This window comes from Strigops habroptila, chromosome Z (assembly GCF_004027225.2).
Source record: "Strigops habroptila isolate Jane chromosome Z, bStrHab1.2.pri, whole genome shotgun sequence".
Lineage (NCBI taxonomy): Eukaryota > Metazoa > Chordata > Aves > Psittaciformes > Psittacidae > Strigops > Strigops habroptila.
This window is the reverse complement of record NC_044302.2, coordinates 55939383-55953650: the sequence shown is the minus strand read 5'-3', so window position 1 is coordinate 55953650 and position 14268 is coordinate 55939383. Positions and strand designations below refer to the sequence as shown.

The 14268-nt window shown below is 40.7% G+C and overlaps 1 protein-coding gene across 16 annotated transcripts in view; it reads right to left on the bottom strand.

Moving 5' to 3' along the window:
* SEMA4D (semaphorin 4D) overlaps window positions 1-14268 on the bottom strand; it is a 95749-nt gene that overhangs the window by 44319 nt on the left and 37162 nt on the right. Inside the window, exon 1 of one of the 16 annotated variants that reach the window (XM_032919697.1) lies at window positions 4645-4843. The exons of 14 other annotated variants lie outside the window; for them this stretch is intronic. The gene's annotated coding sequence lies outside the window, so the exon portion shown is untranslated. Of the gene's footprint in view, window positions 1-4644; window positions 4844-14268 lie in introns of those variants that run through there. One more of the 16 variants, XM_030511606.1, reaches the window with a different exon arrangement.

Sequence of the window (14268 nt, the reverse complement as noted above, 5' to 3'; positions counted from 1 at the left end):
CTCATGCGGAAGCCACACGTAAACGAACATATAGCTATGTATAACTAATGCTGCACATGCTGCCTGCAGACAGCACACTAGAAATGTTCCTGTGAATGCTATGTGGTTTTAAAGTTTTAGAATACACGAACTGTGCCTATGATAGCACTTTTAATAATTCGGTATTTGACAAATCAAAATAACTGTTGCTGACTGCAGCAATTTCCACAGCTCCCACTTTCTCTTGATGGGACTGGTGAATGATGCCTGCTAATCCTTGTGCCAGATAGGGGAGGGGAATCATGCAACAAATACTATGCGATTCGCACAGCAAAGCCTCAAATGTTTTTTCCCCTTTTCCACTTGTGAAGCTTCACTTTCCATAAAAACACCTCAACCAGCCACTTCAGTTTAGCCCAAGCTGGACTGAAACCTTCAGCTTTCAATTCCCCTGTCACCCCAACACTCCTCAGATCTCACAAGCATCCTCAGAAAGCTAAGAACAAGTCAGAGACTATCGTGGAGGCAGAGAGCTCAGGACTGCTACAAATCCCTACTGTGTCACAGTGACAAAGTACCAAGGTTGGGCCACAGACTGCTGAGAACAAAGCTCCTCCAAAGAGAAAATGTAGTTAAGCAACCTAACTTCATGAAACCAGATGGGAGCATTCATGCTATCATCTGTGCATCCCTACCCTTCTTCTGGAAGGATTTGAATGTATTTCACAATTCTAACTTTCCTACAGCTACAGTATTATACAACTAGCAACACAAGATTATTTTAATAAAATTTTCATTAAAACCATGGTAGTGGTTCTCAATCACTGAATCAATAAAGACAGAGGGCACCAGAACTAAAAATGTGTGAGACGAAGGGACACAGAACACTAAAGAAAGGAGAGGAGGATGCAAAACTGCACAAAGAAAACAGCAAATACCAGCACTTTGGCTTCAGACTGAACTTCTTAAACCACCACTTTAAGGACATGTAAAATTTATATCTACTTGTAACAGGGTGCATTTGCTTAGGGAAGTAAATGTTCTTTCACAAGAAGCATTAGAAAATTTTGGTCAATAAAAGACATAGCCTTTTAAGAGCAGAGATCCTTGGGAGCATCCCCATACTCAACACATTTTGACTTCAACAAGGCCAGTACTAAGGAGTCTTTCTCTCACCATACAAGCATCATCCATTTTTATCTTACAAGGTCTCCTATCAGAAAAGGAGCAATTCAGAAAATGATTTGCTGGTGCTAAAACCTGACCGAGCAAGAAGAAACAGAAGACGATCTTCCAAATCTTACTCTAACTACTGAATGAAAAATAACAGCAAGCAAAGTTTAAATTCTGCTTGTATTTTCGATTGATGTTCTTAAACAGAAAGAAAGAAGCACATTTTAAGGAGGGAAAAAAGAAATAATTAAAAAAAAAAAAAAAAAACAAAAAAACCAAACCCCAAACCAATCAACCAAAACGGCCCACAGAGTCTGTACTACAAGCCTTGCTTCACAGACATGCCTTATCCGAAAGACTATCAGCTGCAAATTATGTGAAAATTCCTCCTCATATTAGTATGAGAAGTGAATTGAATGTGATGCATTTTCATATTCACTGTGACAATACAGCAACCCAAAAAGCTAAAGCTAAAATCAGTATGCTGTATTATATCCCCTAACTTCTTAAGAGCTTGGATCACATCTTTTGTCACTTTTCAACTATTTATTACTCTGGCATTTCCTTTTTTGACTTTCTCCAATTACAAAAACACCCAGGCGTTACTTCACAATGTTACGTATTTAGCATTTTTCTTTTCTTGACATTTTTTCCTCTATTGCCTGGAGAAATGCATGGCCTCTTCAAAAAAAAAAAAAAAAAAAAAAAAAAAAATAAAAAAAGGGCAGGCAATGAGAAGACATGGAAAGGAGTCTTATGCATACAGAGTATTTTACCATCATGATAAGGTATGAACTCCCTGTTACTCAGTAATAGATTCACACTTTTCAGGCTTTCAAGACATTTTAACAAATTATGTCAGTTACTGACAGGTACCAGACCCTGAAGTTTCTTGACCCTCAGAGGAGGCAAATATAAAAGCCACCTTGTCCACACAGCAGAGATTTTCAGTACCAAAACATCCTCAGTCAGTATGCCCACTGAAATCATGCAACTTAATTAAAAGTCGTACATACCCCTACACACTGAACTGCTGAATTCAGGGGCATCTACACCATGAGGGCAAAAATGCAAAGACAGCTTTTAAAGAAACCTTAAAAGCGCATCTGGATCACTGCCTGCCTCTTTTATTCCCCACCTCCCCCACCTCCCAGTGAACTAGCATTAGGAGGAGGACGAAAAGGAAGAGTACTTTTCATCTCAGCACGCAGAACTGAAAAACAGCACTTCTCCAACCTGCACAGCAAAACATTTTGCACCTTAATAAAGAAAATCTCTGGCAGAGGTTACCTGTCCGTCCTGAGTAAGGCTCCCGTGCTAAGAAAACAAGGAACTTCAGTTCAAGAAGCCAGACGGAAGCTCCCTGGTTGTGTAAGTAAGTCACAGCACAGTCTCCCTGAGGGAGCTGCGTGAGGTTGCTGAAGCAGGGGATTTGGACCAAGTTATTCAAAACGGGAGAAATAACAAAAACAAAGCTTGACTGTGTTTGGCTATATGAAATTCATAAGTTGAACCTTGCAGCAGTATTTACTATTAAAAACAATTAAAATTCACATGTGGAATTTACCTTTTTTTTTTGTGTGTGTAAAAACAAACTAAAACTGTTTACATCAAAAAAAAAAAAAAAAAAACACAAACCCACCAAACCCCCCCCCCCAAAATTGAAAAAAACCCACAAAACAACAAACCAAACCCCAAAAGCTACAAAAAAGGATTTTCTCAAGCTTTGCAAGTTATGTAAGAAGATCTCTAACTCACGAACACAGGTAAAAATTGTTCTGCTTCTGAATATCCTTATCTTACTGATCATGCATTACAACTCCCTTATCACAAACACCTCTTTAAAACTACCTTCCTCTCTCTCATGTCCAATTGCACAAAGTCATAATATAACAAGAATGTCATTAGACTGGTTAGGGTGATACTTCATATCATGTTAAAAACATGCCCACTCCACTGCAAAACAACCAGGATGGACTGCAGGAAACTCATACCCTTCCTGAATTCCTAGTTTCACTCGGGACAAAGAGCTACAACATCCAACTGGCAAATAGATCTGTCGTAATATTTTGAGTTTTCAGTTTCAGGTGGAAGTGAGGAGACAGCAGCGTTGCTGCTCTCAGCACTTCACCTACCACTCCACAGAGCTGCTCCTGCTGCCCACTACACACAACCCGCTTTGCATTTGACATGAATCATGCTGGATAAACAGTAAAACGCATGCACATATGCTGAAGGTGGTGCAGTAAAGCCCTCTTTCAAAATGCCATGTTTTTTCTCAATTAAGGAAAACAAATACGGTATTTGTATGACAGCTACTTGAGGAAGAGTACACCATCAAGTTGTGTCAATTCTCTTTCCTACGTACAGAGCTGAAACCAGTGCCTCCGTGCAGGTGCTGTTGTTTTTATAAGGTGTTTTTTCTGCAGTAAGTTTCAGCGCTCTCACATTTCCATACACGAGACAGACAGGGCACTTTGAGTTACGCAGAACATCAATTCCTTCTTCCCTGCCAATAAGTTGTGGGATGAAAGTTGTACACAGAATCTTCTCAAACTAAAACCAGTTGATTTTCCAAATATATTTACGTTGAGAGCACACTACAGGTTAAAGATTAACAACAACAAAACAAACAAAACCCACAAAAACACAAAACCAAAAAGACACTAAAACTGACAATTTCCCTCAGATCTGCTCACTCCCATAATAATGGAAAAGACACAGAAACATCTTATTTTTGCCTTCCACTTCCATTCTTTGACATCTGACTCTCAGACAACAATGTCAAGTTTTATCTTGAGGTACAGCATCAACAGTACCAAGCAGCAATGCAGTTTTCCCTGCACTGACACAAGCAGTCGGGACATGCATGGCTCTCACACCTGGCTTGTCACGAGGTCATTGCTGTTTTCCTCTTTCCCCTGAAGTATTCCACTTGTATGTAGCAATCCACTCCTCTAGCCATACTCTAATTTCATTACAGCACATTTAGACTTTAGAAGTCCAATATATAGACAGCAACTGGGGACTGATAAGAAATAATGCAAACATCTTAGTTTTAAGACACACATCAGAAATTCAGCAATGTGCCAGGGTGAATGGCTTAAAATTCATCCCCTGGATCCCCAAAATGTAGCTGGAGGAAACAAGCTAGGTAACTGCTCTTTCACCTTACAATTTATGAGGGGTCCAGCCTGTTTGCTTGTCCTGCCTACCTGCTATCTCTGGCCACTTCTGTGTCCCCTGACCTCCATCCATTCCCACCTCCCTGCCCAAACTTGCACCGCTGGGCAACCAGCTAGTGAAGTTGACTGATCCACAGGTTAAAACCTACTTGGGGGAGGGGAGGGGTTAGGATAGTTTAAAATCCACCCACAATGCCTCTTTCAGTAGCAGCTTGCTTGTGTCAGACACAATGTATATGTAACAACATTGGAGACATTAAGTCTGAGCTTTCCTGGAGGAAAAAAGCTCATTAAGTGCAACACTCACTCTGAGTCCTCCCAGCCTCTCCTCAGGGCCGAAGTAAGAAAAAGCGAAGAAGAGTTGAGGGATCCTGGCCTAGAAAAGAAAATCCCAAAGGACTGAGGGCTGTCTGAGATTCAGGCTGTGATGGACAGGATGCAGCTCTCTCTGTTGCTCCACAGCACCCACCAGAGTACTGAGCTTTCTGCAGGTCTGCTTGCTGTAAGAGATCTTCAAAATACAAAAGTCAGAAAAGCCTGAGGGTAGGGCTATATCCCCGACTGTAAACATTGCTCTTTTCCTGCTGCAGCATCATTATGAAAACAATTTGCTTTATTCTGCCAGTGGTGAGTAATAAGCTACAGTTCCTTTGTCAGCTAAACCCTGGTCACAAGGGTGTTACCTTACATTTACTTGCATGTTCAAGATACCCAGCTGCCTCTGAAGGACTGGCAAAGAGCACTTACCGTGGGACAACTGCAGCAGCCCCACACAACCTCACACAAATCAGGATATACCAGATTTAGGGTCAAAATCCAGAATTCACAGCACACTGCAAAGGTCATTTTAAATACCCAAGATCTCAACAGGAGATTAATCTCCAATGGCAGATTGCAACTTGCGTTTATTTGGCAAGCACCATGGAAATGCAGTAAATTAGCCTTAAAATTTAAGAAATCATCATTTCATGATGACAAAAACACCCAATGCAAACAGCTTCTGTGGCAAGCATTTCAAAAGGTTTGGGGTTTTGCTATGCTTACAGTTACGCTGGCTCACTAACAAGCTCCCATTTTTTTCCATGTTAAAACCTCTATGGCAACCCTGTCATTTTTTATGCTGAAAAGTAACAGAACTACACTTTTGAAAAAAGCTGCTAGTGCTTTTCAAAGACAGCACAGGCATGGATTTTACTAATCACCATCAGATTATTATACTGTCGCTCACTAACCTTTGCTGTTTGCTAAGCTGTGTACAGCCAGGGAATCTGCACAGAGGTATACGAGGAAATTATACACACCAGCAACTACAGAACAGCTTGTACAGAACTGAACTGATACACATAGGTGTTTTGTTGCAGAATTTGGTTAGCAACAATACAGCTAAAACCAGCTCTGGAGTTTGAAAGAACAACTCTGACTTCAGGAGAATGCACCTAGACACAGTGATTTATCATGTGTTGCTACGTTCTCTCTATGAGGCGGCAGAGCATCAATCATACCTGCTCTTGCCTCAATATAACCCTTGTGTTGCTATCGACAATGCAAAGGTCATTTTGACCTTTCTCAGGTATCAGGGTATCAGTTTGTGCCCCTATTACCACCTTCTGTATGTTCGAAAATACAGGTGCAGGTCTTTCAGTAAAAGTGCTTCAGACTTCACATCAAATTACGTACGAGCATGTCAGGAACAGGATTAACAGAAGCTTTGCTTGCAGAACATTCTCATGAGCATTACTGGGATTTTAACTCCTGCCAAGCCTAAAATGAGCTTTTTCTTATGCCAAATGAAATGTAGCAGAGAGAGTAATTATTAAACTTGATGATTAACTTGTAAGAATCTTGTTTGCACTACCATTAAGGACATCATGAAAGGAAAAATCTATGTGAGACCTGTACACTACAGAGGTCCTGTCTCAAAGTTTCTTGACAAAACAGATAATTACTGCAAGTTTCCAGCTCTTGAACATTAAATATGAGGTGTTTCTTTAGTTTTGCAGAGAAGCAGAAGTGCAACACTATATGAAAGCATTAGCAGCACGACAAGATTTATTGTGCTTCCTTCAAGGTTTAGGGCTCAACAGCGAAACACAAAGCCTTCCTCAGTGAAGCTGACCTCCAAATGCAGCAGCAGCTGCCACCCACATCTTATCTCAAGCCAGAGATCCCCACCCCAGACCATTTACAGCTTTCACATTTCAAATGTCATAGTGGAAAAATTGGGTTAAAGTTAGGCATACGCAAAAATTAATCCCAGCCTAGACAGGTACATCAGAGATTTCGATGGCAATTAGTGCTACTTATGAACCAGATTCTGTAGAGGTGCTTGAACTGTTAGCTACTATCCTGTAACCCCTTATAACCTTCTGAGGTCGGCAGCTACAGGTATCACATCACCAAAAGATACACAAAGGGGAACATCCTTGAGACAGCTATATCCTCTTTCCAGCTGCATGGCTCAGAACAGGCAGAGACATGACTCAAGGAGATACCATCACTGTCTACACTCCAAGTGTCATTCTGCATCACAAAATACCCTTCTCTTCCAAAGTGCACTTAATAGAGTGAGAACAAGTCAAAGTCCTCACGCAGCCTGTAAAATGAAGAGGCCATTCCTATTAACAAAAAAAAAAAACCAAAAAAAAAAACCACACCACGGAAAAAACCCCATCATTCCATATTAATCTGAGCCAATTAAACAGTCAAGTTCAAAGTTCTCTTTGGATATATTAATTTCCTAAATTTAAAATTCAATTATTATGAAGCTCATTTGCTAGAAGCTTGCTGCTTTGTTGGGAGGGGGGGTTCGTCCTTTTTTTTGTTTGTTTGTTCGTTTTGGGGCTTTCTTGGTTTGGGGTTTTGGTGGGGGTTTTTTTTGTTTTGTTTTTTTTTAATAAGGGCAGATTTAATACAGTAAAGAGAAAAATGATTCTTACTAAACATTAGTTTCCTTCTCACTCTCCCTTGATGCTTCCCTCCATTTTCTCTAATTGGAGTATTAGCTTTAAACTACTGGAAAAGCATGTAACAGCAAAGCAAAACAATGCCCCAGTATTAAAATGAAAGCTTTGCTAGCAATGTTATTTATATATGAACAAAGGAACTTCTTACACACAGTTTTCTTTCCAGCAAACTATTACTAGGCATCTTTAATTCTAGAAAAAAATTTTCTTAGAAATTGAAAACCATTCACCTTCAAGTCTTCTACAGGATGTGCAGGCTTGCACTGAAAATTTAAGTCCAGTAGCAATCAGCCTGCTTTTCTTAAGTAGCTTTTGCAGATCTCTTAGAAGTCATCTGTGGTACTCAGGAGTATACAGACTACAAATGGAGTACCAGTTCTTTAGATTAACAACCATTTACTAGCTGCTTTGCTACTGCTCTTCTACAGCTGGAGACTGAATGACAGTTTTCATTATTTCTGTTGCTAAGAAACTCATTTCCTGTCAGACCGTTTGCTGATGGTCCTCAAGGCAGATTTCAAATAGCAAGCTTCCCTTAAGCTTCTTTGTTCTTAAAGGCTGCAAATGTCTTTCTGTTTAGCAGAAATGTAGTACGTGTTTTTGCCAACACCGGATTCTCTGTCCTGTGACACACAAGAAGCTGCACTATGGTTTGCGTGCAATGGTCTGAGAAGTCCACCGGCAAGGTCAACTCAATGCACACCTCAAGGCACAACACAAGCTGCTCCTTATTGACCCCAAAACCTCCATGGCACCCTCTCTATTAGCTATTCTGAAGATAAAAAATAGAGGTACCTATGGTCAGCCAGCTTCTTTATCTTTCTAACATGGTGGGTATCATGCATTTTACCACTGGCTCTTTTAAAAATATCTGAATAGTTTGAAGTACTTTTAATTCTAACATGCTTTGAAAGACTGGTGGCACATCCAACGTTTAAAGTGACATCCAACAGTTAAGCAATTTCACTACAATTGACCCCTCCCTCAAGACTTCTAGCAAAATACTGTCACACTGCAGTTCATCTCAGATGATATAAACTGACATCACTCTTCACCAGAAAAAAAAGCCCTTACTTGCTTATCTTTCCGTTCTGTTAGCATGAAACAAGGTATTCAGACATTAACATTTGAAAGTACTGCTCAAAATTAACCTTCTGCAAGACAATGACAAACCAGTGAAAAGGTAAAAAAATAGACTTATTTATATCACTGCTGTAATGTGACAATGTGAGATGCTCCATCTTGCTGATGTTCTCTTAGGCTCATCACACCATTCCTGATGCACAGGGAACTAAAGATCTCCTACCTCCTGCTGCTTCTCACAGTATGAAAACAGGTTGCTTCATCCTCCCTACTTTTTGCAGGATTTCCTACAGGAGTCCTTCCTGTCTGACACAAGTGATGAAAGTATGCCCTAAAGACCATCTGGTCAGATCCCAGACAAGATCAGCTACTGATTTACAATCTCTCAGCCTTCTTCCATGGGTGATGGGTCTCTACATCCATGGCCCAGAACTTCTCGATGGCATTTATCTCCTGCCCAATGCTTTCACACTTTTCCAGTTCTTGCGGACATATGTTAGGTTTAGCCTTTCCTGACACATGCCAGTGCAGTGGTCAGTTCCATGCCCGAGAAAGAGTGCAAAAGCCTGCGTTCGACTGCTTCACCTCCAAAGGACATAACTGCAAAAACCAGGAGAAGGTGACCATGCCCAGGAAACGGCTGCTCAGCAGAGCCCCACCAGCTCCTGTTGTGCTCAACAGCTCACAGTGAAAGCTAGGCTCAGGAAGGCAAGAGCAGTGTGAATGATGGACTCAAGGAAAGCCCCTTCTTATTAGAGCACAGGAACAACAGCTCGAATAAAAAAATTTACTTACCACAAAGACTTGAAAAGTCTTCAGCAACTCCAACAGACAGGTGAGAGGACTGCCTACTGAGATCCATATTACTGTAGTAAGGATTTTCGTGTCACTGGTGAAAATTAGAATTTGCACCTTCCAGTGAAAGTCTGCACCACATACAGTTTCCATTTTCATCTTAAACTTCTTAATGCTTTCAGCTTAAAGATCTTAATGCTTATGCCACTCACAAAATAGTTTTCTTCTACTAAGCCATTTTGTAATTGAGGGTGGGGAAGCAGAAGTTTAACAAACATTATTTTCCTGCCTAACAGGCTGAAAAGTGGGCAGCACAGCCCATGAGGATCCCTACTGCTTCCTCCTCCAGACCTCCTGGAGCTGTCTCAGCATTCAGCAGCACAGGCCTCTTCCAACTGCACCCAACAATCACACACCTGCTTTCACTATTTATAAACAAGGTTAGAAATCATCAGCAGCAGAGACATTACAGTCTCAGCCTCATGTGTATGAGTACAGGCAGGTTTGAAAACGTGCCTGTTTTCTCAGTATCACCCTCTCTGGTCTTTAACAGCTTGCACGCAGACTAATACTGCGCCTCATACAAAAAAATCACAGTAGCAGCAGCAATGACCAATTCTGCCACCACCTTACAATAGTGGGTATCATCTACCTTCTCATCAGTATAGCAGCAGCGTATCTGTTTCCCAAGAAGCTGTGGCTAAAATGGCATCCTCAGAATTCCCCTGTACCCTAAATGAGCCCATCTCCACGCACTTCTGACAGTGCCTCCTTCCACTGCCTCCCACAATGCTAGAAGAGCCAAGAGCCAAGTGGGCAACTCTCTCCCACTGCTATCGCAGGATCCTGTTCCATCATTTTGACTCCTGGATGGGTGACAGATTTTAAAACCGACAAGCAACAGGATGCACTGTCTCTCAGACAGCAAAGCACGCAGCGTGTTCTGGGACACCTGCTGTCACCAACAGGCAAAGACACAGGATTTCAAGAAATAAACACATGATCACCTGGATCACCTCACTGTCTGAGCAGGACAAAGGCATTACAATACCTAGAGCTGGATGATGGTTCTCAGGTGAAAAGCTAATAAATATCCTCTAATCCTTCACTCCTTGCCCTTGATAGCTGTGAAATTGAGACAAATAAGATTACAAGATCTTAAAGTGATCTGTTAAAGGACATAGAGCAAACACTTCAACGTGTTACTGAAGCAAGCTGGAACACAAGGCCAAAACACAAATCCTGCTTCTTGAACAAAGAGGTCTTCAGAGCTGCAGAACTGCAGAAGAGCATGGGGTTATTTCTACTGCTGGTTTCCCAAATTTAACTGGAAAATAGCAAATAAAAATGCTTAGAGAACATACGTTATTGACAAACTCCATAACGATAACATCAATTGTTCGTAGTTCAAAAGATTAAATTCTATTGGATTAGTAAGGGTGACAAGTCACTTTTAGAAAAGCCTGGCTATGACAATTATATGCAGAAGACTGCAGAAGGCTGATCACCAGCAGAGGGAGGATAAAGCCAGAAAGTCAAGTGTTAGTCAACTTTTGCAGACAAGACCATAGTCAGGCCAGGGTTTAGACAGCACCCATGACAGTGAGCGCAGGCCTCAGTTAAGTCTCCTAACCTACACAGGGGACGCTGCCTGTCAACGAGGAATTGAAGAAACTAGTGTAAAATTGCCTCAGTTTTTTTACCTGGACAGTAAACAGTGCCTTGCTGATCGGCAGGACTTGCATTCAGCACTAGAAAGGACACTGCAATACAAGAACAGAATAAGCACAGGTTGCTGGGCAAGTAAAGTACCACACAGTGATGGCCACAGGGTACGGTGGGAATAAAAAGTAAAAATAAAAGAATACCAGCAAGCTTTTTCCGTGGAAAGCTGTTTCAGAGGAACAAGACAAAGAATACATTTTTAACCAAGAGACCCTACAGTCCCATCATCATTAAAATCTCACTGAAGGGAAGCAGTAGCAGCATAGCAGGTTCAGGAAGGGAGGAACAGGACAAGGAACAGCCAATTGCGGTCGCTAAATTAAGCATAACCTGAAGCAGTGACTTAAAGCTACATCCTTAGAGGACTGGCCTTCCTCCTGCCACGCTCCTGAGCCGCTTCTGAAGTGGCTTGGACCAGTGTGAAGCTGCTCCCACCAACGAGCTCCAGCACTGACAACAGACTTGGAGCTGCATGAGCGAATATGAGAATGCCTGTCTGTTCTCCTTTGCTGCACATTAGGAAAGCTCTAGAAACCAGGCAGACTGTAACTCCAACTGAGGACCATTTATACTCCAGTCTTATCTAGAGTCATTTTATCTTCTATCTTCTATCAGTCATTTTATCTTTTTAACATACAGACCAATATTACTGCTCCAGTTTCAAGGAAGCCGGTAATTTACTCCATCAGCACAAGAAAACATTATCACGACCACCAAAGGATGTTTTAGATGTTGTAAATTATTTGGTCCAAACCAAGGCTGACTGGAGATGAGAGGCACCTGACCTGTGATATATTCACAGACAGTCTTTCCTTTACATTCTTATGGTTCCATGGCTGGCAAAAACTACTGTAGAAGCAGAGTGTTTCCACTGGTCTAAAAACAACCACCAACAAACAAACAACAAACAAAAAAAAACAACCCAAAAACTAGAGTTGCAGAGTGGCAACCACTTCCACCTTCACAAGAAAAAGCCAGAGTCAGAATAAGCTGAGTGCATTTAGTTAATCATAACCACATTAAGCCGTTCATCTCTGTGACAGAATGTCCCAGGCTTTGCAACTAACATTTCTCTATGTGAATGGGTAGAAATATTTGCTCACATAAGCTGGTTAAATGTGATTCAGCCCAGATGTCCAAGTGGCTTAGCAGTCTTTGTTGTGAGATGTTTGCAAAACATCAAAAAAGAATGACAGAAATACATGACTGAGTTCCCGTTGAGAGGACGTGCAAAGCCTGGAGTTTAACAAAACTATTTCTGGTAGCACGTATTACTAAAACTCATTGATGTACCTCAACTGTAGTTACACAACATTCAGCTCTTGTTCAAAGGAAAGGTGAAAATGGGATACCATCTGGGCTGTAAAAGACCTGACCATTAGGGTCCTCTCACCCTTATGCAACACTGCTGCACCTGTCAGCAACAAAGAGATGGAGACAAGATACAAGATTAAAAATGCTTCCGATCCTGAGCATCTTGGAAAATACATGATATACAATGGGGCAGGAGGAAGTGTTCCACTTACAGCCTTGATACAGACACTCAGGTTTGATGAAGGTGTACCAGGATAAGTCTGAAAAGTTTGTCTTACAGATAGGGCAGGTATAAGATAATTAGGCCCAGAATTATATTTAAAGCGGATCTGCTCACATAAGTCTATCAAAATAATAGTATCACCAAGCTCCCCTTAGTACCACACAGTTCTGGAGAACTCCCACATAAGATGTTATTTTAGAAGCAGAGACATACAAAACTTAACAGAAGAATTTGGGGTGAGAATAACACAGGGAAAACCTTGGAACAAGGCCAGTAACATGCCACTAATTCATCCTTCTAAACACAAGGACATTTTCTTCTCTCATTGTGGAACGTATTGATTCTAATTAAGCACAAATTTTCCTGCAGCAATAGTAGTTAATATGTCTGGTTCAGGCAGTTTCTGCAACACATGTGTACATTACAAATTTACCCTTAAAAAGCAACTTGGGGAAAAAAATATGGACTTGCTTTATTATACAAACATATGTAAACATGCACAAACCATTTGATGCAACATGGTGAAACAAACTCATGTACAACCAGTTTCATAAATAAAGGCATTCCCCTCGCTAGGTCATCTCAAACAAATGCATCTCAATGTCACAGTCCCAGATTAGCTGCTAGAGGCATTTTAACATATTATAGAATAGTAACCAACCAAGCAGCTTGGTTAGAGCCCAAATATTCCCCAGAATATACCATATACCAAAGTTAAGCCTCAAAACATGAAATTTTATTTCTGCTTTTAGCAGGCTATTCAGCCTCAAAAAAAGGTCTCATAGAGCATTTGCCTTGACCCAAACCTCCAAAGTTTGGGTTTTAACTTCAAGGGTGGGAAGGTAGGGAGGAAACAGAGCATAAAATACCCAATTACAGTCTAGGTCCAAGCAAAGCAAACATTTGCTCACACTGTCCATGCTTAACTTTAGTCCACACTAGCACACTGAGACCCTGAGAACCACTTCTGATACACTTCTACCTTAAGTCTTTGTATTTTACAGGAACAAAACTATCTTTTGTATACCACTCTCCTTCACAAGTCACTTATAATTACATTTAATTATAAATATAGTTTTCCTCAATGTTCTCCAGAAAAGAAGGTGAAAAAGCAAAGTAACAAGCAGAGCTTCCCCTGTCCAAGATATAAAACATACGCAGGAAGTGTAATGATAAAATATTCAGACTTGCAGGCACCACGCTCCTGCACCTATTTTTCGAATGTTTACGGACCCACTGCTTTCCATGAAATTGTTGTACAAGTATTCTTGCTACCTGCCACACACTTGGGATGGCAACATAAAAGCAGTTGCTCTAGCCAATTTTCTTCAAAAAGGAGCAACTGCTCTCCTTGCTCCTAAAGAGAATTTAATGAAGCCATCTGCTTGCAGTTGAGACTATTCTAAAAACATCCTGCATTCTTTATGTTCCCTTTTACCGTTCAAAGCCTGGCTAGCATCCTAAAGCTACAACCTTTGCAAAAAGCAAAGCAAGAAGCATTACTGAAAACATTTTCCTTATATGTACATGAAAATACTTCAGTATCTGCATATATCTTATCACTGACAACATTTTTTGCGATGTTTGCATTTTAAAGAAAGGCAGTAGAATAGCAAATTGCAATGCACATATAAAACTGAATCTTGCAACACTTGTTTTTAAGTATTTGAATATGTTATTTTGTAAAGTAAACAAATGTCAACTCAAGGAAGCTAACTGATCCACAATTTTAAAATACCTCAGTGCTACACCCTCATATAAGCGTAAACAAGAAATTGAACAGTTGTGTTCACTTATTTTCCAAAAACTCTGTCCAACCCATCTGTAA